The sequence below is a fragment of the Camelus ferus genome, chromosome 14, assembly GCF_009834535.1.
Source record: "Camelus ferus isolate YT-003-E chromosome 14, BCGSAC_Cfer_1.0, whole genome shotgun sequence".
NCBI lineage: Eukaryota > Metazoa > Chordata > Mammalia > Artiodactyla > Camelidae > Camelus > Camelus ferus.
In genome coordinates, this window is record NC_045709.1 from 20,957,989 (window position 1) to 20,978,726 (window position 20,738).

Below are 20,738 nucleotides of genomic sequence, written 5' to 3' on the forward strand. Positions count from 1 at the left end.
TGAACACGTGGAGCCACGACTCCCTCCTGCCACCAGCCAGCCGTGCCCAGGGCCTTCCCTCCCAGGAGCCGCCCCCGTGTTCCTTGGCCTGGCTGGGGCGCAGCTCAGGGGAGGTGCACTTTGCAAAGGTGGGCTTCCAACTGTAAAGGTGACTTTACGGACTTCCTGAAAAATATGACTAAATTTCAAAGCTAGTTGGCCTGGCGTTTAAAACTAAATCTGTGAAGTCCTTTTCCCAACTCAAATGTATATTACTTCTATTTATTTTCCGCCTGTCTTCCCTACTAGATGAACCTAAGCCTCACTAGGACAGGGACTTCTGTGTCCCTGTCACTGCTGTGTCTCTGGGCCTGGCCAGCATCTGGCCCCTGTGGGCTCGTTCTTGATAAGCATTTGTTTTAAATTGATTGAACGATAAATGAATGCCAAAATTGCCAAGACTGTCAAGAAACACACAGATTAAACAACAAGGGTTTACTGTGGAGCACAGAGAACTTTATTCAATGTCTTGTAATGAACTATAATGGGAAAGAATGGAAAACAGAACACAGATATATACTTCTGCATGTGTAATTGAATCACTTTGCTGGACACCTGTAACTAACACAGTATCGCAAATCAACTATGCTTCAATTTAAAAAAGGTAAATAAAAATAAGTAAAGTTTTAGGCAATAAAAAAAAAGAGAAAGAAACACACAAATTAACAACCCAGTCCACTGTAGAATGTTAAAAATTGGTGAAATTAGATGAAGGAGATCCAGTGGTTCACCAAACAATTCTGTTCATTTTTCTGTAAGCTTGAAATTTTTTGAAAAGTCAGTGGGGAAAAAAACACGCTGCCTAAAATAGTGTCTTTCCATTTCAGAGCTATTTTTTTGTATTGAAATTAATATTCCAGTCAGAGAATTCCAAATTCCTCCCTAATTAAAAAAGTCACCCTCATCTTTCTATCCACACTTGAGAACTAAAAAGTGAGCAGCAAAATCAATTAATTTTTCACATCTTTTTAAAATTTTTCCTACTGCAGAAACTCATTTTCTCTTCACAAAGTCGGGGAGCACATGTTTACCGTCCTTGGAAATGCAAACCAGGCACAGCTGCCCTGCTTGGCACTTTCGGTGGGTGGACAGAGGCCCCTGTTTTGGTGGGTGGACAGAGGCCCCTGTTTTGGTGGGTGGACAGAGGCCCCTGGGCTGAAACTCCCAGACGATGCTTGGATAATCTCCGTGAGAGACAGCTTGTCCGTGTCTGATGTACTAGGATTCATGTCTGCCCGGATTCGTGTAGAATGACTCCTTATCGGGCTCAGACCCCACAGGGTTTGCTCTTGATTTCTGTTAGTCAATTTGGAGAGCTTTGCTCAGTCCAGGTCAGATTGCCTCTCTGCTGACAGGAACGTGGCCCCCTGTTTATCGTAGCCTACGGTGTAAGATCAGTATCCCAGACGACACGTTCTGATGCTGGTCCCGGGTCTCTCGTTGCTTGCTTGGACATGGCTGTATTGAAAGGCGGAATTAAAATGGGATCCATTGACCAGTGGCAAAGCAGATCAAATGAATATAGCTAATAAGATCTCAAAGCCTTATGAACTCGGGTACTAACGACCCAATAATTTAGAGAACTCTTTCATCCCCCACGATCCTATCCAGGGTCTATGAACGAGTGGGGTGTTTGTAGACATTCAAGAGAAGGTGCAAATGAAGATTTAGGTCCAGACAAGGGATCGGAGCTGGAGGCCGGGACTCAGGGGTAGCAGAATATAAGTGTCAGCTAGAACTCGGGCTTGGAAAAATCACTCAAGAAAGTACACAGATTACTTTAGAGTAAGAAAAGTTCTCCTCCCTGCATACAGTAAGAAAAGCAAAGGGTCAAAGGGAAACTTCATAGGCATTGATACTTAAGAGTGAACAGAGAAGGAGAAACCCACACAGAGCACCTTCAAGAAGTGGCCAGAGAGGTAGCAGGAAGCCTTAGAAGGGGAGGCATCTCGGAGGCCAAGGGAAGACGCGGTTTCCAACTGAGGCTCTATCATTAGTGCTGAACACAAGGCAAGGGTGTTACTTATGTAGCAAGAAAAGGGGAGAAAGCACAGAGAGGAGACGGAAACCACTGATACATTTAGAAGCTGCAATTTCAGGAGCGTGGTTTGCAGTGAGAAGAAACGTACTTAAGAATGAATGGCAGCTGGAGGGGGACTTGGGGTTGGGGTGGTTTGGGTTTTCTCAAAGGTGGAAGAGGCAAGAATGTTCTAAGGCTTTGAAGAAAGAGACTTCAGGGCGGGAGGATTCCAGCCTCAGAAAACAGCACCAGAGCGGTTGCTTGAACAAGGTCTTTGAGGAAGCACTAAGGGGTGAGTCCCAAAGCGCAGGTGGGAGGATGAACCTTAGCAGCAGACGTGCACCTCCCCACCCCCGACCCGGCCTGGGAGGGAGGCCCAGGTGGTGTGTGTGGGAGTAAATCTGTAAGACTCCCTGGGAGGGGCTGCTTAGATGTCCTTGTCCGTGACCATCATTTTCTCAGTAAAATGGAAGGCAAGGTTGTCTGCTAGAAGTGAAGAGAGAAGGGACTTGGGATGGAGGGTGTGGGGACGTAGACAGCAGGAAGGAGCGTTTCGGGGTGGGTGGAGGGAGCTGATGGAGGAGGCTGCACCGAGAGCCCAGCTGGGTGGTGGGACCAGTGTGCGGCGGCATCTTCTCCAGCAGGACTCAGGGGCCTGGGCAAAGGGCTGAGGAGCAAGTGGCTGGCTGGCCTTAAGGTCAGGGTTCCTTAGGGCAGGTGTGATGGAGGTCAGGAAAGCCTAGGGAGCTGGGGAGAGCAAAGTCACAGAGGTTGGCGTGGGCTCTGGGTGACGGGAAGGAACGGAAGCCAGAGGTGGCTTGTTGAGGATGGCATGTGGTGTGATGGGATGGAAGAAGAAAGATACCGACAGTGAGAAAGGCTGGAGGGAGGGGTCCGTGTGCGGATGGGATGCTGGGGTCACAGGTCACGATGGGACAGCACTGGGAGATTCCAAGGGGACAGAGAGCGCCATGGAGCAGGGTGGTGCTGACCTGCCACTGAAACATCTGGGGGTTGGGGGAATGACCCAATGGACAAAGAACCTCTTGAAGGGGAGGGCGGACTTGAGGACAGAGACTAGAGCTGAGTGCCGAGGTGAGTGTGGATGTGGAGAACAGCGAGACCACCACCTGGCGTCTCCACATGCTGCATCCATCACAGAATACTGACTGATCCTCTGTCTGTCTCAGTGAATGACACGCTCCTATGAGATTGGGGCATTTTTCTTGTTTATGTCACTCACAGCATCAGGACCAGTCCCATCAAAGCAGAAACACAGTGAGAGGCAGGAATGCCGGGACCAGCCCACCAGCCTGTGCCCTTGGTTTCCAGACTTGCCCGTGGCATCCTGTAACTGACAGGAGTGAAGCTGCATCTAAACCTGGTTGGGTTTGAGATTAGAATCTGAGCCTGTTTTCTGTGACTGCCTCCCCGCCCGTCAGATCATCGACCCAGGATGGTTGTGGGCACATCCCTACCTCCCAGACCCTGTCCCCGGCCAACCTCTGGTGGGCATCCTCAGCTTCATTTAGACCTTCGGGTCTGCCTTCTGTCTCCCAGGTCCCTGGTCCAGCCTCACCTGGGCACCCAAGGGATGGACATGCTGTAACAGGACTGCCCTTTGGAAACAAATGCTGTCTCCGAGAGGTGGTGAATCTGCCCTCTTTCCCCAAGACAGAACCCTCCTACCACCCCGTGCTCCTAGGAGTGAATTTCAGTTGTCCGAAGAGAACGTTCTGTGCAGGAGCTTGGAATTCTCTTGTTGTCCCTTGTTTGAGAAAAGGTTAGACAGAACCAGGGGCTCCTTTGAAATTAGGGACCCGCAGCATTCAGGGAACTGGGACCCCGTCACAGAAGCCCTCTATTAAAATCAGTCAAGTGCAACAGAGCATGTTTGAAGAAATGAGGAGGAAAGATTTATGATGGTTCAGGGTGGGCACATTCAGGCTGATGAGCACAGTGGTCTGGTGTCAGCACATCTGAGTGGGTCTGCGTGTGATGTGTGTGGAGCGGGGGTCCTCCCCAGCCTGAATTTTAACGTCAGAGGACCAGAGAAAATCATCAGTTCAAACCAACTGCCTTGTCTTCGTGGTTTCACCTGTGCACGCTCAGATTTGGAGGCCCCTATTTCCGCATCTCCATGACAACAGAGGATTAAAGTAACTCGCTCAGTCAGAATTCTGAGCTGCCAAGTGCCAGGCAGACATTTCATTCCTGTTTTTGTAACGGGGGGCAGTGGGGGGTGTCCATTTCTGGGCCAGGAGCCAGGTTTTGTTGTTCTGGTGAGCTGGGAAGCAGTGGCTATTTCATCAGGCAAAAGTCACAGCCCATTATCCCAGGGGAGCGGAGAAGGGCCCTCCTGGGGAGCAGGAAAGATCCAGAAAACCCCATCCCTGCAGCCAGGCCCCCCTGCCTCTGCTGGTGAATGCTAAAAGGGAAAGAAACGCAGATACATGAAAGGTTGTTGTTTGTCTCCACTGAGCTCAGCTGTGTTTCAGCAAAAGACAGATTCTCCTTCTAGGATGTGGTGCAGCATCAGTGAGCTGACTCCGCGCTGCCCTCACCTGCATCCTCCCCTTTCTCTTTCTGCTCATTTCACCCGCCTCCAAAAAGGGCCCCTCGCCTCCCATCTTTTCTCTTTGATATGCAGTGGCGAATCACAGCAAATAATGTCCCTTAACATTTTCCCTGGGAGACTAACACTCTGAGCTTTGATTTCATGCAGATGGAGTCACTATGAGTCACACTTCAAAATGTTCCTAAGTCTGATTTCCTCAAGATAAAACAAAGATCCATACTGGGGAAGAATCCCATCCTTAGGGGCACCAAATGTTCCCAGGATCCGGGATGCCTGACACTCAGTCCCCTTACCTCCGGCTACATCATTCTCAGGACACCAATTCCTTGGATGAGCCTCCTTTGCTAAAGAATGCCACCGTCCCACCCTGTGGGGGAGCTGCGATCGCTGGCCTGGAATGTGCTTGCCAGGAGTTAGCTTATTCCACGGGCAGAGAATTAGGTCATGGGGAGAGCCGCACGGCAAGTTATGTAAATTAACCTGCGCCAATATGCAGAAATAGGATGCTACTTTTTTCTAAATTTCCTGAAAAATAATGTCTTTTAAGCGTCTCAGTATTCGTGAGTTCGGCAGATATATTTAGATGATATCAACGAGAAAGTATTAAATACCCGACACGTGCTGGGTGCTGCCCCACGCCTAATGGCATGCAGCCCGTGCAAAGACCAGGCTGGCCCTCGCTTTGCAGACGATGCCTGAGGGCGAGTGGCTGGGCTGAGGTCGGGTGGAGGCGGGGGCTCGGGCCCCCCCGACCCGTGCCCTGCCGCCTTTGCACGGCTCGGCACAGGCGCAGAGGAGGCCCTCTGGTGGGAGCTTTGTTTTGCTGTGGGAAGGTTTCCTCCCACGACCCTGTTCCAAAGCCCAGTGGGTGAAAGAGATGGAAGTGGACGCAGGACTGAGTCATGAGGCCAAAGCCCTTCATTCTCCTCTCTTCTTCCTCCCTCTGAGTGACCCCTGGGCCCCGTGGGCTCTGCTTGAAACTCCCTGCATGACAGCCTCCTCTTAGGCTGTTTTTTGGGTCTGTTTGAAGATTCCTCTAGAGTTGCAGCCCTGACTTTGGTCTCTCAGTACTTACCCAGGGCAGAGCCCTGTGCCGGGCCTGCCAGCTTCCCACCAGGTGGGTGATGATTGTGCGGTGCCCGCCCTGCGGAGCTGGGGGCAGGGGTGGTGTCGGACGAATGGGCCTGGGCTCCCGCTGCCCGCTGACTGTCTAAATGCACCAGGCCTCCCCTCCCCTCCCTGGGGGGTGAGTCCCCAGGCAGCACCCTTAAGGATGACTGCTAACATTTCAGGTATGACGAGGTGCTGTGGTTATACTAAATAAAGAACCTATGTCTTTTAGAGACCCACACCCAGGTAGCTACAGATGCAGGGACAGAATTACTATTTCAGCGTTGCCCAGGGAGGGGGCATAGTGGAGTAGCAGGTGAAACACTCATTTTGTTGAAGCTGGGTAGTGAGTACATTGTTACGTCATCCTTTCTGCTTAGGGCAGGTTTGACGTTTTCCAAAAGTTTAAAGTAAATAGGTAGATGATAGATCTATAGATAAAGGTGCAGGCCAGAAAATTCAGCCTTAGGCCTTTGCTCTAGGACCACCTGCTGTCTGTCTCTCAGCTTGTGGTCCCTGCCCTCAAGGGTCCGTTCTGCTGCTCTCTGGCAGGGCCTGGTCCTTTCCTTGGAGTAGGTGAAGCCTTTGGACCTGCTTCTCTAACTTGTTGACTAGGATTCCACCCCTACTTACAGCTTTGCCTGCATCTTTGATTTGGGCCTCACCCACAGCTTGGTGTGCAATACGTTTCTCCACAAAGGTTTGTGATAGAAACTACCATCCAGTTCACCCTGAGAGATGTGGACCATTAAAAATGTTTTCCAAAGCTCACATGCTTTTATGACCTCCCATTTTACAGATGAGGAAAACAGAGGCTTAAGTAAACCACCAAGGCCACACAGCCGGAGGGGGAAAGAACCAGGCACATGAACTCAGGCAGTTTGCCTCCAGAGATGGCCTTTCTACCACCACTGCATGTTATAAATGCTGTGTCTGACAGTTATAAACAATCCAGCCCAGCAGGAGGTGACCCCGAAAAACCAATGGAGCAATTATCATTGTTTTTTAATATTAAAAAAGTTGGAAAATAGACAAAGTAATCTAAAACCTTACCACTTTAACAAAATAGATAGTAGTTTTTCCTTTCTGTGTATATGTTATATAATTATATTCATAATGACAAAATAATGCACGTTTTAATGTTCTGATTTTAAAATAGAATACCACAAGCATGTGCTCGTAACGCTTTTCTTCATAGTATCACCCCAAACGTGCTGCAATTTTACTACAGGTCCTCCTCTTTTTGGAGCTCTTTGTTGTTCCCAATTGTATGCCGTTTGAAATAGTCTGGGAACGAGTATCTTGAGGCACAGAGCGGTTTCTTCTTCTTTATTTTTCTCTTTCATGTAAAGGCCCAGAGATAAGATTATTGGATCAAAGGCTAAGTAATGAGCGGTTCTTGAATCTCATCGCCAATTGAATTTCAAATTGATGGTGTTATTTCACATCCTGTGGTATTTCTGCTGTATCCTCTCAAGCACTGCTTGTTTACAAACAATTTCTGTTTCGTATACAAAAAAGACGAGGTTGGTTTAATTTAAATTTATTTTATTATCTATGAAGTGGAATGTTGGGGTGAAGGGCTGCAATTCTTTGGGCGCTCACCGTACCTGGTACTGCAGTTACACACACACACACACACGCCACCCTCCACCTCATCACAGCTACCAGCACACACAGCAGCTCAGGCTCATGGCAACGAACTCCGAGCCGTCGGCAGACAGTGTTTGAGGAAAGTAAGACCTGGAGGAGAAGAGCGAGCGCCGGGTGCTGACTTGTCTTCCTCACTTAGGCTTCGGTCTCGCCGTTTAATAATTCAGCAGCGGCTGGGCAAACGGCTCTAGCTTCTAGGAATTTTCTCATAATCCTCTGTGATTGCTGTCTCTCAGGCTGAGAAAAATCCCTTTCAAGTTCTGGAGGCTTGCTTATCTTTCCTCTCAAAAAAAAAAAACCCACGAGTTTATTCTAATTATAAATTGAATTAAGACATGCAAATTATAGAAAATCTTAAAACGTGGAAGTTTAAAAAAAGAGGACAAACGTGGCTCATAATCCTACCATCTCAGAAGATCCTCTTTGATGTACTCTTCTATTTTACTAGAGATAAAAAACCAAATTGCTGTTTCGCTTCATGCATTCAGTTTTGTTGTCTGATATTTTTTCGCTCAGCATTGCATTCTGAGTATCCTGCCTGGCCATTAGATATTTTCCAAAGATGATTTTAATGTTCATATAATGTATAATTACAACATGCAACATTAACTGTGTAATATTTAGATAATATTTCAGTATATCACCATTCATTTTACAGTTTTCTTAATGCTGGCCATCTAGATTGTTTCCAAAACTTTCACTGTTGTAATGAATACTGCAGTGAACATCCGGTCCTTGTATTTGTGGAAGCTGAATCCAAGAGCCGGATATGCAAATGCATCCTTAAGGATGAAGATTCTGCGGTGTGAACTTCACAGGATCGGGAGTTGGGAGGCCTGGGTTCTGGTCCCACTTTGCTATGGGGTGACCCCAGCAAATGTCACTGCATCTCTCTGAGCCTCAGTTTTCTCATATGTAAAGCAATGCATCTAAATAAATGACCTTTCCATGTCCTTTCAACATGAGCATTTTATACGTCTAAGCTAAGGCCACAGCTTTCTCTTTACGAGGATTACGCGCAATGCCTCACAGCATTGTGCAGGGTTTATTACTTTGGCCGCGACACATGTGAAATGAGAATATACGGTGATGACAGTGACAGAAAGACTCTTACAGACCTTTACACGTGGAGCTCCTGAGCCGTGCTCATTAGCAAGCACATTAGAGTTAGATTACTGCTAGCATTTAAGGGAGAAAACAGTAATTAGGCGGGCAGCATCACACGAGATGAGACACAGTCTGTGCCGCCTGCAGACGATCTGCACTAGATACACAGACTATGCGGAGGTGGGGGGAGATTTTTCGTGGCAAGTTTGAAATAGGAAATCGGAATTTTCTAGCTACAAGCCCCTCTGCGGTCAAGGGCAACCAAAGACAATACAGGGAAAAGGAAGATAAGAACCAGAGTAACCGAGGCTGCCAGGACCCCCGAGGTCTAGTGCAAAGGCTGTTCTTAAACCTAGTTACTGTCTGCTTTAACATGGTCCAGACCTCTGGCACTAACTTGCCCCTACTGGGTCCCCCGCGGTTCTCTCCACAAAGCCCAGAGAGAGGATCTAAGCCTTAGTGACATTTTCTTTCTGGTTATGGAAATATTTAAATATAAGCCAAGAACTAAATAGTTCACATGTTCCCTTTTGTTAATGACACTTCCCCAGCCTGGCTCTGCTAGCCTGACAGTCACCTTGACATCTTCCCTAGGCTGACAGACACACAGGGACAGAGGACTCAGTGTTGACAGCGTCCTAGAGCCAAGGAAGCCGCCTCCCAAGTCGCTCCTCCTCTGACCTAATGGAATAACCCCTCCGAGGGAGGGAGGGGCCCTGTCCCCCAGGGCCTGGCGGTTCATTTCAGTGGTGTGATTCAAAGCTTGGGGTCAGTCGATGGGCAGCGCTTAGGGCTCTGCCTTCTCTGGGCAAAGCTCAGGAGGACAATGTAAGAGAGATTGGACTGTATGTCATTCTTGTCACGCTGGGAAGAGAGGATCCTTTCTGCTGTTCTGAGACACTTCTTAGAATATCAGAGTAAAAGGTTTAAGAAAGAGAGACAGACCCTGGGCCGGAGGAGGCATCTCCTCCCTGCCAGCTGGCTTTTATTTTCCACTCGGAGGTCATGGTGCACAGTTGCCAATGCCCGGGTCTGCTAAAATGATACCCGCTGCCTGATGGAAGTTAAACTCTAAATAACTTAATGCTGTCTCACTGAAGGCACAGTTCCTCTCCCCCAGAGAAATTCCTCTTGCAAAAAAGGATTTCTGCAAACCAAGACTTCCACAAAAGGCTGGCTTTGAAGAGACTTGGCTCTCAAGGTGAAGTCAGCCAGCTCCCAGGCTGACCCACCGGTCTTGAGCCGGCACCAGAGGGCGCCATTTCCCCAGAGCCCCAGGAGCAGGGCCTGCTTGGATGGGCCAAGTCGGCTTCTCTCCTCTGTCCGGAGTTTGGTCTCACGTAGGACTCGGCTTTGTAGGAAAATGTCTTCGAGCTCAGTTAGGCAGGAAGTTGAGCCTCCTGGGAGAAGGTAAAAGAGCAGAGCTGTGGGTGTTTCCCCGTGCACCCAGGAACCCCGAGGGGAGGCGGAAACCGGCATCTCCGTCCGCAGCCAGGCCCGCAGACTACAGAGGGGCTGTGGCATCAGGGTATGTGAATCTCAGCTGCAGAACAGCCTTGTGCAGGGTCAGAAACCACTGGTGGGTTTGTTTTCACTGTTGGGCCACTCTGCTTCCTCTTCCTTCCACCCTTCTGCCGTTCGCCTTGGACGGCAGCTGTCTTGTGCACGGAGATCAGAACCCTGGCAGGCCCCTCTGGAAAGGCTCCTCGCTGATTATAACATCGATAATGACACCCAGTGCTGTCCAGCCCTGCTGTGTCCCAGCCCACACTGAGGGTCTCACGTTCACTAGCCCCGACAGCCACGGCAACGCTGAGGGTCGGGAGGAGGAACCAAGGCTCAAAGAGGCTGATGACCTGGTCTGCCTGGCACCAAAGCAGAGAGCTTTCCACACTGTGTGCTGCATCCCAGCTACTAATTCCTGTTTTACATATAAAGAGCACGTGACTATCCATATACTTAGAACTGGTAGTAACTTAAAAATTAATAAACCTCCCTGATCCGAACCAGTAGGGCTTTCCAGAAGAGAATAAAGATGTTCGTGAGCCAGAGGTAGAGCAGGGGTGAGGTCAGCATCGTCATCCAGCAGTCCCATTTGAGAACGAGAATTGTTCCCCTGTGCACGGCCCTGTGCTAAGTTACCAGGCAGCACCTCCCAAGATCCCTATGCTCCCAGCCATCCCTGGAGTCAAATATTGGTCCCTTATTTTCCCTTCCTTAAGGGTACAGTCATAAGTGAGGGTAGAACACGGTGAGATCTAGACTTGCAACATTACACCCTAAAAGGAAGTAACAGCTCGATATTTCCCAGCTCAAGATGTGTGCTTAACAAAAGGTCTGTCATAGCCTGTGTGTGGTACAGGCCAAGCCACCTTCTCAGAGCCCAGAGCGAACCAGCTAGTCTGTGTCGTTACAGGAAAGGTCTCCACGCAGACAGCTGAGCAGATGTGACCTCCTCAGCCTGGGCTTCAGTTAGAGCTGACTGCTTGGGTTTAAATTCTGCCTCCACTGCTTCCTAGAGTGGGGGCCTTTCAGGGATTACTGATATCTCTGTGCCTCAGTTTTTTTCATCTATAAAATGGGGACAATAGTCACACCTCCTTTTTGGGTTGTTGTGAGGATTAAATGAGTTACCCATGGGGAGAGATTATAATGGTTCCTGTCACATAGTTGGCATTGCCAGCCTGTGTCAGTGTGGTTTTTCAGGGTGACACTTGCACATACAGTCCTGACTCTCCTTCAGGGGCTCACTGGTTCATCCGTTTTTGGTTGTGGCTTCTTTCTTGTTAGCACAAATGATTTATATATGACAGCAAAATTTTATTTTCCTGGGGGTGGTGGTTATGCTACTGGATCTGTCTCTGTCTCTGTCTCTGTCTTTTTCTTTCTCTCCTATATCTCATATCCTATATCCCTTCTCCTCATACCATTAGCATAGCCTATAAACCGTGTGATGGTTAATTGTGTCAACTTGAAATAGGAAATCCAAATGTCTGGCCATGATGCCCAGATTTTTGGTCAAACATTATTCTGGCTGTTTCTGTGAAATGTATTTTTTGGCTGAGATTAACATTTAAGTTGATGGACTTTGAATAAAGCAGATTATAACATAGGTGGGGCCCATCTGGTTCCTGAAAGGCATTAATAGAGCCAAAGACTGACCCCCCCCCCAGCAAGAAAGAATACTTCTAGAAGACTGCCTTAGGACTCAAACTGCAACTCTTGCCGGGGTCTCCAGCTTGCCAACCTGCCTTGCAGATTTTGGACTCATCAAGCCTCCACAGTTGTTACTGAACTCAGGTCCAGCTGCTCGCCACTTGAAAATCAATACCTGACAGGCAGTTGTTGATAGAAAGGAAAATTGCTTTTAATCAGAGTCTGGGGAGGTGGTGTACTCAGTGTACCTCAAAAACCATCTCCAAAGATTCTGCTCAGCCATGAAGATTTTTAAAGGGAAAAGGGTGTGTAATCTCAGTTAATCACTGAGACAGGGGACCAGTCTTATCACCGTCTCCCACTGTGTGCAGGCTTGTTGACTTCTTGTTGATCTTTCTTTAGATGCTGTCTTGTTCACACGGTTTGTTCATGAGATCACTGAAGGGGAAGCTAGGGAGGAGGTCCAGTCATCTGTTAGTTACTTATTCTTCATTTCTACTTCTTTGATCTGCAGAAAGAACCAACAGGCTGCTAGGCAAGGTACTGTGTGACCAAAAGATTTGAAAGCTGTGCTTGGGCCAGAGATGAGAGGAGCATGGGGGCGCCTGATTTAAATACTAGTTACAGTGTAGCTTTGCTAAATTGACAAGGACAGGGGTTTCCTGTGGAGAGCAGTTTCCTCCAGAGAGCTGCGTATACAACCACGTGGACCAGTTCTTTATTCTCTTTCTCTCTCCTATCATCCATCTCTTAAATCCTCTCTCCTGTCCCCACAGCACATCCTATAACCTGGTTTCTACTTTGCTAGGGAGTTTGGACACAATGTGCACAGTGCCTGGCTGTGCTATTCAGGACCACGGACAGTAGCCCCATCATTTTCTCTCCACTGCACCCCAACAGGAGTATTTTTTTCATATTCAGCCATGTTACTATGTGCCAGACACTGTGAGAGATGTTTGAATAATAACCAGTCCTTGTCATCAAAGAGATTTAAAGTACCGAGGGGGAAACCTACAAACACAAGTTTAATATGGAGAACTGTGATGTGTAAATGTAGGACCCTATGAGAGTGCTTGGGAAGAAAGGGCCCTAATGTAGTCTTTGGATGGGGGATGGCACAAGGGAACGCTTCATGGAATAAGAGGCACCTAAGCGGAGTAAACTAGTAAAGTGCTGTTTATTGACTGGTTATGAAGGTGCTGACTAGCAAGATAAGGTGTTCCCCCACTGGTCCCTGCCTCAGTCTATCAGCCAAGGTCCTAGAAGAAAACAGAATTCTACCAAAATGTATAACTAAAGGCAAATTAATAAAGGGACTATTTCAGAGGCACGGGCATGATCGAGGGAACCCACAAAGGTTGCTGAGCATCCCAGAGGTCAGCAATATTCCCACCCCAGGTCTAAAGGGAAAAGAGGAAAAGGAGAGTTGCCAGAGCCTGGTAAGAACTGGAGATAAAGAGGAGAGGCCTCCTGGCAGGAACTGTCAGGTGAGAAAGAGCAAACCCTGCTGTACCCAGGCATGGAGAAAGCAGGGAGGAAGAACGTCCTTCTCTCTCGGCTCTCACACTCCATTCTCTTGCCAGTGCCTCCCATTGGCTAAATTTAATCAAAAGCCAGAGGGCAAGGGAGACAAGCGATAAAGGCCATAGGATATGGGTAGAAATAGACACAAAAAACAACCACCACAATTAGGGTTACAACTGGCTACAGTGACACACAACCAGGATAACAATTGCTTAAATAATTTAGTAGTTTGTCTCGTGTAAATGAAGTCCAGGGTTGATATGTCAGCTGTCAGTAATTGGAGACCCAGACTCCTTCTATCTAGCTACCCTCCACTTCCTCAGCATATTACCTCATAGTCCAGGATGGCTGCTTGAGCTCCAGACGTCATGCTGGCATTTCAACATGGTGGAAGATGAAAGAAAAGGAAAAAAGAAGAGTACACTTTCTTATTTTAAAGGCATTTATTTGAAGTCACACATGACACTTCCACTTAGTCACATGAGCACACCTGGTTCCAAAGGGGGCTGGAAATGTGATGTCTATGCCAAGAAGTCTTGCACCCAGCTAAAAATCAAGCACTTTCCTACAAAGTAAAACAGGGAGATTGGATACTGGAGGACAACAAGTTCTTTGTTACAGTCTCAAAGGAAAAATCCTAGTCCAGGATCTGCTGGAGAAATTCCAGGACTGAGCCAGAGCCTTCTCAGTGTTTGATAACCAACACAGCGAACACATTAATAATAATGACATTGTGTATTGTGACACATCACGTGTCCTCTCACTACGTGATGGTTACTTACACGCCCACTTCTAAAGGAAAATCGATTTTGCTGGGTAGGGATAATGCACATTTGATGAGGAAATGCCAGTGAGAGACATTTGCTAGGGGAGATTTAAAGACTTGTTCCTGGAAGATAAGCTGTCCGTAGGTATCATGAAGCCAGCTGGTTTGATACAGAAGCAACAGATCTTGTTTTCAGACTTGAGGGATAAATCTGCATTTAACAAGATACTCTAAAGTGTGACTCACTAATTCTTATGGAGAACAGCCCCCATGGTGCTGCATTACAGCAGGCATGCCAGCTGGCTCGGCCCGAGCCCTTCCTTGGGGACGCTAGTCTCTTTCTCAACACCCAACCTGTGCTGCCTGCTCCGCCACTCAGAGGGCTGCTCCCATGAAGAGTGACAGTGGGGACCTCCCCAGCCTGCCGGTGAACTGTCTCTACCCTCTTCAGCCTAGGACAGTCCCAGCCACCCCACCACCCTGGGCTCCCAAGGTACACAGGCAGAGGGCGTCTCTCTACTTCTCCCCTCTAGCTGCCTTTGCAGGCTCTGGTCAGCCTGTCCAGAGAAGGAGGGGAAGAGGCCTCGGTCCTTCCATCGTTCATTCAATTAACTGTTGGGAAACAGCTACTGTGTGCACTGCTGTAGGCACATGGGGGCCACAGAGAGCATGAAGGCTTATTATCTAGTTGGCAGGGACAGGAGTTCTGTGCACACAGCTAGATCATGCGTGGCAAGAATACAGACGACATCACAGACCCGCAGTGTCCCGGGAATAGCAGATGTTGTCAGTCCCATAGGCTTGTGGATGGACAGTTACTGTGAGTTGGAATGTTTAAGGAGAACTCATAGACAGAGTAACCATTGGGTAGGGCCTTGGCGTAGGGGTAGGAGTTGGCTGATAGGGAGGGGCTGGAAGAGAACAGTGTGTCCAGTGACAGCTGCATGGAGGCAGGGACGAGGATTTGTGCTCCGGGAGCAGTCCTGCTGGGATGGAGGCTGGTGTGGCATGGTGCTGGAAGAGGAAGGGAGAGCTGGGCTTGTGCGGGGTCTTGGCTGCTGGGCTAAGGAGAGCGGCATTCACAGAGGAGCCACTCAGGTTCTGAGCAGAGGAACTGAATAATGAAAAGGTATTTGGAGAATGCTATCCGGTGGGTGGAGAATGCATTAATTTTGTAGCGAAGGCACTGGCCCACGTCTTTGAGGACATGCATGATTTTCTGAGTCAGAGCAGCAGTAATCCAGTTGCATATTCTGTTCACGACTTCCAAGAAGAGTTCCCTTTAGGCAAATGCTATCCATTTATTCAGCAAATGTGTTCAGGCTGCTGCTTTTCGACGGGTACTGGGTTTCAGGTGACCTCAGTGACCTGTACAGTCACGGCCCCTGCCCTCCGATGGGAAACCACCCTTTACCCCAGCATCACCAATCAAGCCAGCAAATGGGGTGCAGCAAAGCTGCAGCCAGGCTCAGGGCAGGAAGAGAGATTCTGTGTTTGAGGGACACGGAGGGGACAGGACTGCAGAAACCCTGGGAGGCGGTGGGGTCCTGAGCCAAGCTGGATCATGTCCGGGGAAGTCTGTTGAGGGGAGGGGAGGTGGAGGGGCAGCAGGCCCAGCTGCTAGAAATGGGATTGGTTCGAGAGAAGTGGGAGGTCAGGCTCCTGCCTGGAAGGTGGGCACTCCCAGCATCCTTCCCAGCCCCCCTCCAGGCAATGGTCTGGAAGTCCACATGGACTCTTCTGGAGCTGACTGCTTCTTTAGCCCACGTAACCTGATCATAGTGCTGCCCACACCTCCCTCATCCCCAGCTCTTTCTCCCATCTCTCTGTGAACAAGCAGGCTCTCCCAGAGCTGCCTGCCAGCCCTCAGCAGGACCGGCCACTGTGCTTTTCGTTTGTGTCTGGACGGGGCCGGCAGCTGCCCTCTCAGGCGGAGGCAAGGTTCATGTTCAAGCCTGGAATGGCGAACCGGGACAAGGAATAGAGGAGGAAGGAATCCTCTCCAGCCTGGCAGGTTAGGGATCAAGACCTTTTCTGTAGCCAAAGAAACCCACTGATTTGTCTGATTCATGAAACAGCTGGTTGTTTAGCTTTGTAAAAGCTAGTTGCTTGGTTAAATAGGCAAACCTGTCAATATTTAAGTATTGACTTCTGTGGAGTCCAAATCTGACAGCCACCTGGGCAGCCCCAGCAGCTCCACTCTAGGAAGCACCACCAGAACTCAGCAGCTTTGAGTAGAATCCATCACGGCAGGGGTGGGGTGAGGTGCGGGGTGCAGGGGGCAAGCTCACCTCCCCCTCGGCGGCCTTTCCACCACCTCGGGGTGGAAGCTGGCTATTTCACTCTTACTACTTTTTGTATTTTGTCCTATTTTAAGAAGCAGGGAGGCCATTTGGAACCCACCTAAATATGGACTTGCTTCAGGGTCACATCATTTCAATTACCTGGAAAAGGACAAAGAAATGAAGTTCCATTTATTTCTTCTTTTAAAGTAAGATGTGATGTCAGCGGGTGAGAAGCCCTCTCTGGAGACACTGAGCAGCCAGCGCAGGTGCTCTGAGCGGGGAGAGTGTTTGAGTTTTCTCGCACCATCCTCATTCGGTGGCACTAACTGCCCAAAGGACAGGAAGTCTGAAGCAAGGAGAACACGTTTACTAAGTCAGTAGCATGAGACACACACAGAGAAACTTCAACTGGGAGCAGCATGGAGGGTCCAAGCCCACAGAATATGGCTTCTCGAGAGAGAAGGCTCAGTGAGCGGCCGGCCAGGAGGACATGCCGCCCCCAGCTGCCAGCTCACCCGCCTTCATCTTCGGCAAGGAGAGGAGAGGGCTCCCCGATGTGTCTGCCTTGCAGGGGGACAGCTGTGACAGCCCTTCCCAAAGGGTCACATCACAGAGTGTCAGCATGGCCTTCGGGATCCTGAGGGCAGCCCTCCCCACGGTCAAGAGTGTTCTACCTGGCCCGCCACTGGGCCTTGCGGCTTAGTCATGGGCAGGAGTGGGTTTTTTTTGGGGGGGGATCTCTCAGATTCCCCTTTCCTCCATGATTGCGTATGTTGGAGCTGTGTTAATGAGAAGTCATCAATAACTAATGAAATCTTACTTCCGTGTAGAAAGATCATTAAGATTTCATGGTTTGAATGAAGAGTTTTAAATCAGTTGGCTTTTTAGTCTCTTCTGAGAGTAGGATGTGGCTTGGGAGAAGAACCAGTGACAGCTTTTAGCTTTTACTGGCTAGCAGATTGTCTCAGTAAAGTTCAGCTGCATTCATGCAGTGTTCAGCAAATTATTATTATGTGCTTATGATACTCCACGCATAATACACCACGATGAGCGACGTCGACGCTCTTGTGAATTATGTCCTAGTGAGGAGAGACATATAAACAAATGAACACATGCATGTCAATCACATGATCAAATCAGAGTGGCTTAAACTGCACTGGGATCTATTTTTCCATCACAGTGAAAAGTCCAGAGGCCAGCAGGTGCCGGGGTTGGTTTACTAGTTTAAGAACATCAGTGCTGAGACCTTCAAAATTCTCTTGGCTTTTTCCTCATGGTCACTGGAGGTTGCTTCAGCTCCAGTAATCACATTTTTTTTCTAGGAAGAAAGAGGCAAGAAGTGCCAAGAATAGACTTTGAGCTGAGTCCACCTCTCTTATGAGAATCTTTTGCAGACACCCCATCTGACTATGTTTGCTTACATCTCATTGGCCAGTTTTGGTCACTTAACCATCCTTCTCTGCAAGGGAGCCTGGGAAATGTAGTTCTTTAGTTCAGTACCTTCCACCTACAATCCAATCTCAGGATATTGGATGTTGTATAAGCCATGAGCAGCCTTGGCCTCTCAGATATGCAGTGTCATCAGTTGTAGGACAGACAGCTAAGGAAACCTTGTTCATTCTCCTTGTGGGTCTTCAGCTGCAAAGCAGTGATTAAAGCATTTGATCAATATTGATTGATTTACTGCTGTCTTTCTAGGGAAAAAAATGCTTCAAACAATTTATTCCTGAAAAGGTTTTTCTTGGACTCATCTATCATTTCTTCAGGTCAATAAGAAAAAGCATTGCTCAAAAGATATGTAGAGCTAAGTGGGCATGACTGCCTTTCCTTGTCTTGCTCAACCAGTTTTGAAAATGGGAAGAGAAATGTTTTCCTTTATGGCTGAATAGCATGCTGCCAGAGAAGCTTAATTACGGAATGATAAAATTAGACTGTTAGAATTAGGTGGTCGGATGAATTATAATTAGTCTGAGGCAATGGCTATAGAATGTCAAACAGAAAGACAGAACAGCACTTGGTCTTAGAATAATGGAGCCTCTAAAAATGGTGAGATTGAATTTCTGTCTGTAGCTCAATCATTGTTTCTTCTTTTCAGTGCCCCGGGTAATCATAACCACCATCACAGCATAATAAAATGGCATTTTATCCCAAGAAGAATTGCAAGGTGAAAAAGAACTTAACCGTAGTCATGTGCTCGCCTCTACAAAAGGACACTGAAGACTGAACGTTCCCCTGTAACAGTTTGTGGAGCAGATGCGGGGGTGATGCCAGGGAATGGAATGCATTTTCCGCCCCCAGACAAAGCGTGACTCCTGTAACCCGCCACTTCTAAACATACAGGCCACAGACGACACAGGACTCGTGTCTGTCACCTACCTGCTGTCTTTCTTTGTCTCTCTAGGACAAATGGTTTTGTTTCAGCCCCATGATCGTATTGAAGATGACACTGGACCTGGGAGACCAAGGCCATACCAAGAGGTCCCAAAGGATCTTGAGAAACCTGAAAATTGCTGTGGGTTCCCCAGGCCAGGCAGTTCTGGGGGCAACTGAGAATCTCCTCGGGGGATGAACTGCACATTTTGTGTGTATTGGGGAGGAAGGCAGGGATTTTTGTTGTCTGTTGTGGCATCTTTGAGAGCTAGAGATTATGGGCTGGAATTGTGACAAATGCCCACTGCTAATTTCTGAGGGTCACTGAGCCCGAGGAACAGTGGGGGTGAAACTCTTGAATTGTCTCAGACAACCAGCCTGATGCCGTCATTCTGCACACAAGAAAGCAGACACCGTCTGCTCCACGCGGAATTGGCTTCACTCCAGGCAGGAAGCCACAGCCTGGGAGGAGGTGCAGGTGCCTCTCCTGGTGCTGAGGCAGGGGCGGGGGCAGGGCTGCTGCTCATGTTGTACCCAGGACCCCCAAGATGCTGGCCCACAGGACCGCTGAGAAACGGAGTCAACAGGGAGGTGTGAAAGCCGGTGAAACAGACAGACGCCCGTAACAACGTCAGTAAAATCCTGCCAGCCTGTTTTATAAAACAGTTCAGGGAGGCTCAGGATGATTCAGAAAATATTTGCAGAAGAGATGGCTTCTGGATGGAGCCTTCAAGAATTAGGATTCAGTCACTGAATGAAGGGAGGATGGCTCTGTAGGCCAACATCACAAAGCACGGGGTGCCTGTGTGTCCGGTGAGGCTGGAACAGGGCGGAGGCAGTGACACATGACAGCAGATACAGCCCAAGACACCATCAGAGGCCAGGTCAATCTTGCTTGTTGACTGTCCTGCAAATTCGTCAGTTATTGGGATTCATGGAAGACTTCCAGAAGGAATTTATTCTTGAATTTCCTCTATTTTGGTTTTTTATTTGCTACTTAATGAATTCACTTATTCAACACATCTTTCTTAAGGCCATATATGTACATAGCAATAATCACGCGCATTTCTGGAAATCTGACTGTGAGCTAGGCACTGTGTTTGAGTGCTTTATATGCACCATCTGTTTAAATCTCACTAAGCCTAATAAGTAGGTACCATTAGAATCACAATTGTACAGGTGAGGAAACAGCCCAAAACAGATGTCTTGCCCAAGTCACACAGCCAAGAAATGGCAGAACCAGGACACCAGCCTAGAAAATGCGACTCTCCATCCCACCTTCCCACACCCTGGGGCCAGAGGTCTCCCCATTGGTCCTGAATCCTCTCCCCCTTCCCTCTTAACTCCTTTTAGGAAAAAAAAAATGTTCTTAATCACCAAACAATTGTTCTCAATCACCAAATCAAATTGTCGTGTAAAGGTATCACCATTTGTAAAAGAGAAGGGGGCTGGAGGGTCATAGAAAACCCCGAGTCTTCAGAAAACAGCACCCCAAAAGGAAGCCCTGACATCTGGATGGGAGGCTGCAGCATGCTGTGCTTACGGAGGTCCCTGCCATCTTTATCTCCTGTCACCTCGCTTAATCTTGACTACCACCCCGGGGGAATGTTCTGCCCACTGCCAAGGGGAGCGTCGAGGCCTGCAGAGACAGTCAGTGATTTGTCCAAGTTCACACAAAAGAAAGGCCCAGTGGGGACCAGCGCCCAGGCTCCGGACTGTCCCCACCCGGGTCTCCCGCAACCCCCTGCGTTTCTCATGGACCAGCTCCGATTCATCTGGGCTGGATAAGCACCAAGGACAGAGCCTCCTGTAGCGAAGATCCAGGCTCTAACCTCGTGTGGCTGGCTGCGTTTGGTCCTGGGTCACAGAAGAACCGTCCCTGCTACTCTGCCCCACAGACTGCTTTGCCTGTTAAGCCTTTAAAGAAAACTTCTTTATTTCCTCTTTGAGTTCTGAGAAATGGTGAGGTATGAATTTTCTGTATTTCTTAGAAATGAAAAAAAAGTTGATGGGATTGTTCCATGATTTCCTTGTTTCATAACTACATTAAAACTCAGTGTTTTACAATAATTTCTTTTTTGTTTTGGGGGGAAGTAGTTAGGTTTTTACTTTATTTTTAACGGAGGTTGA

The 20,738-nt window shown here is 48.4% G+C and overlaps 1 long non-coding RNA gene across 1 annotated transcript in view; it reads left to right on the top strand.

The window, feature by feature from the left end:
* Positions 1–18,613, top strand: part of LOC116668596 — a 31,790-nt gene extending 13,177 nt beyond the window's left edge. The window contains exon 2 of the long non-coding RNA XR_004325801.1: positions 18,334–18,613. This is a non-coding gene — a long non-coding RNA (uncharacterized LOC116668596). The remainder of the gene's footprint in view (positions 1–18,333) is intronic.
* The last annotated feature ends 2,125 nt before the right edge of the window (positions 18,614–20,738 follow it).